Source organism: Malania oleifera, chromosome 2 (genome assembly GCF_029873635.1).
Source record: "Malania oleifera isolate guangnan ecotype guangnan chromosome 2, ASM2987363v1, whole genome shotgun sequence".
Classification (NCBI taxonomy): Eukaryota; Viridiplantae; Streptophyta; class Magnoliopsida; order Santalales; family Ximeniaceae; genus Malania; species Malania oleifera.
The window spans coordinates 127,064,745-127,068,683 of NC_080418.1; positions in this window are offsets into that span (position 1 = coordinate 127,064,745).

A 3,939-nucleotide genomic window follows, 5' to 3' on the forward strand; every position below is an offset into this window, starting at 1 on the left:
CATCTCAAGTGACGCCAAACCACCTAATTAATCTCAATAATCAAAATTTAAACTATGGTATTATTTTTGTTTTTTTATATTCATTTTTGTAAAGTGAAGAAGCAGTTTATCACAAAAAAATCTTGTATTGAATAAATATTGAAATTACTACCCATAACTTTGTAGTGTTAATAATAAGTATTTTTCTTAATTGATATTGATATTGATAAAAGATCTTATATTGAATGAATATTTTTTTGTTGTGTCAATATATATATATTAATTTTAAGGTTCAATTAAAATTGGTAATTTAAATAAAGTTCAAATTTTCAATTTATTATGCAATAAATTCTTTTAATATATTTTTTAAAAAAATGATAAATCAGGAAATAAATTATTCTACGTAATAAATCGGAAAATAAATTCTTTTAATATTTTTTATTTTCCAATTTATCATTTTTTAAAAAAATATATATTAAATAATATTTTTTTGTGGAAATGACACGTGGCAAATCTCGCTACTCCAAGTAGCGAGATTACGTCAGGGTTATTCCGAAAAATATTTTCCCAAAAAATGTATTATTTAATATATTTAAAAAAAAAAAGATAAAACAGGAAAAAACTCTTCCTCCGCGGGCTGTATTTTTGCCCAACAATTTATGAGGTATATGTCAAAATGGAAATGTGTTTGTTTAAGTTATTAATTTTTTTATTTTTAATCGATTTTTATGTATTTTTAGAAAAACGTAGAATAAAAGACACTCAACACTTTTGAGGTTGGCGAACAGTCCAACCCTCGGAACATACTGCAGTCCTAAATAATGAAGAGTGACAAAATAATTTTTTTTAAGAGTAAAAATGTCTCAAAAGTCAATGGTTAAGAAAAATTTATAAATCTTTTTAAATTTAGGGGAGATTTTTATAATTTTTGAAACATCAAATGAGGTGAGTGTCCTTTTTCCAAAGTTTAGAGTGGTCATTATCTTTTGCCCAATTTTTTGAAGTCAAATTTAATAATTTTCATTTGTTTAGGAACCATTTGTCCAAATACTTTAATATATAGAATTTGCTAAAATGACCATATGGTTTTCTATTGTTTTAGAACTTGTTGACAGGATATTCTATTTTGTCTTTGAAACTATAGATTTTAGACCTTGATTTTATATTTATGTAGATTTGGACAAATATTAATATAAAAATTTATTAAATTTCACACAAATTCAAACTCAATGCCCGAAAATTAGGCTTCTAAAAGCTACTTAAGTCATTCATTTTATATAATTTTTAACTAAAACTAAAATAAAATAACAATATTCATTTTATCTCAATGTATTTCACACCAAAAACAAGTATGTGAGAATAGTGATTACCACACTTTGTTTAGGGAGGAGACCATGGTTGAACTCCTCCTCGTGCTATAACACCTCTCTCTCTCTCTCTCTCTCTCTAAAATAAGAATAGTATTTGTAAAGACCCGAAAAAAATAATGGTAATTAAATAAAGAGGAAAAAGGAAAATTTAAGGAGGTAAAGCAGGGTTCATTAACGAATGTCCTAGCTTCGTTGACAAACTCCCTTATACGGTTCGTGGACGAAGTTCAATGCATCGTCGACGAAGAGATACCAAAAGGGGGACATGCAGACCCTTTGGTTCGTTGACGAACTCATTATCCTTGTCAATTAACTTCCTTCTTCGACGAGTCCATGTGTCTCGTCGACGAAGTCACGTGGCAGTAGGTTATATATATACGCAAAATCGAATTTTGGGCAAAAAATTCAACTAATTCTCTCTCTCTCTCACTTCTCTCTAGATTTCCGGCTCCGTTTCTCTCTGGTTCGACAATCTACCACGAAGATCTTAGGGAGATTTTTTACAACTTAACCGGAGCAGAATTTCGATTTGAGAAGTTTGGGAACCATCCCAAAATCAAGGTAAGTGGATTATTTAAGGGTTATTTGGTTTGTAGGTTTTTATGAACTCGGATTTAGTAGTAGATGATGTTATATTAGTGTTTGGGATGATTTATGTGGGTATTGTGAATTCAGGGTTTTAGGACTTATGCTACAGGCAGGTTAGGGAATCAGTAAGTGTTTTTCCTCTAGAACCCAGGTAAATGATAAATAGTTATAAATTCAGGAAATGTGAGTATGAAAATTATTCTAAAAATTTAGTTAATTAACAGGAAAATATGTATGTATGTAATTTCAAGATTTTGGTATGATGGACGCCATGGGCGTGAGTTAGTAATTAGCAGAGGAGCTTAGTAGCTAGGTACGGGAAATATGTTACGCTAGAAAATTTAGAAATTTTATCAATAAATTATAGTATTTGTTTATTAAGATACAGGGTATAAATTATACAGTTTTACAGATTTCAGAACATAAGTTTATTAATTGTGTGGCCTGAGTAGATATTTGTTCAGTACAGAGTTTATATAGTTTTTCAGAATACCATGATTTACAGTATTTTTGTCACAAAAATATATTTTACCATATTTTACAGAATTATAAATTACAGTGTATATGCAGACAAATATTATACAGACAGATATTTTACAGATAGATATTTTAGAGTATTTACATTATACCATGATTTCCAGAATTTCAAATTCATAACACTCAGATATTACAGTTTATTCAGTCAGATAATACATATCAGATATACAGTTATTTCAGTCAGATATTACAGTATTTACAAATCAGATTTACAGTGTTATGGTTATTTTTGAATCATGATGAAACAATAAGAAAATTATATATATTAGTATTATATAGTATCAGACCTTGATGAATTATTTCGGTCAGATTTAGTCAGCAGAGCACGATACCTTTGTTATTTCATATCAGAGTGCAACCACATATCTCAGATGGTGTGTGGATTTCCGTCAACCATGCCTTTGAGGGATTGTAGGCTCCCTAAAAATCTGGGTTGAGGTGACCGGTTTGACGAGGGAGAGATCAGTTACCGTGCCTGGAGGGATTGCAGGCTCCCTAGTAATCTGAGTTGAGGAGGCCAGTCTGATGATTGATAAAGTTTTAGTTGACTTACCTGGTAGGCCAATTAGAGTTAAGTCCCGCCTACGGGTCATACAACCCTGTCATAAGGGGTTAAATTATGACATATAGACTTCCAGGATAGTTTTCATAGTTATTTATATATATATATATATATATATATATATATATATACAAATTTATAAAATAACAACAAATATATTATAATACGAGCAGTATGATTAAATAGAAAACTTAGATATTACAGATGTATTTTAAGCCATATAGGGGCGAGTTACACAGTATTATATTTTATATGATATCTCAGTTGAGTTATTTATCAGTAAATTATTTATGTGAACTCAGTTGCCACACACTAGTAACAACATATCTTTTTTTATTGAGCGTTGTTTCATCCTAGTGAATTAATATTTTTCAGGTGATCTAACTAGACGAGCAGATCAGACTCGCAAGTAGATAGGTCGTCTACACTACCCTGTTTGTAGGGTAAGTGTTATCAGGGGGTTGTATTTTTTAGTAACATTCAGGAGTTTTTTTGTAGAAGTTGCTGGGATGATGTGTAATTATGTATGTATGTTTTGGGGTGATACTAAATTCTGGTATTGTGTATATAGTTGTACAGTTTTGTATTTTCCGATGCATAGATATTTTCCAGTAGTCATTACAAGGGTATCAAAGTAAGGTAATTTACTGTCTATATTATTAAAAAAAATGGTATAAAATTTCAAGTCGTTATAGTATTTAAAGGGGAAAAAAGTTAGTTTTAATGAAGAAGATTGTGGACACCAAATTCTATCTAGGTTACTTACAGAGGGAATTACGATTCTCAAACAATAAGAGATTGAAGAAAAGGGGGTCCAAATAGTCAAAGATATATAAAATTCACAAGACACAAAGTCGTCATCTTATTTTTTTGAAAACAAAAGGAAAATAAAAGAAAAACTTC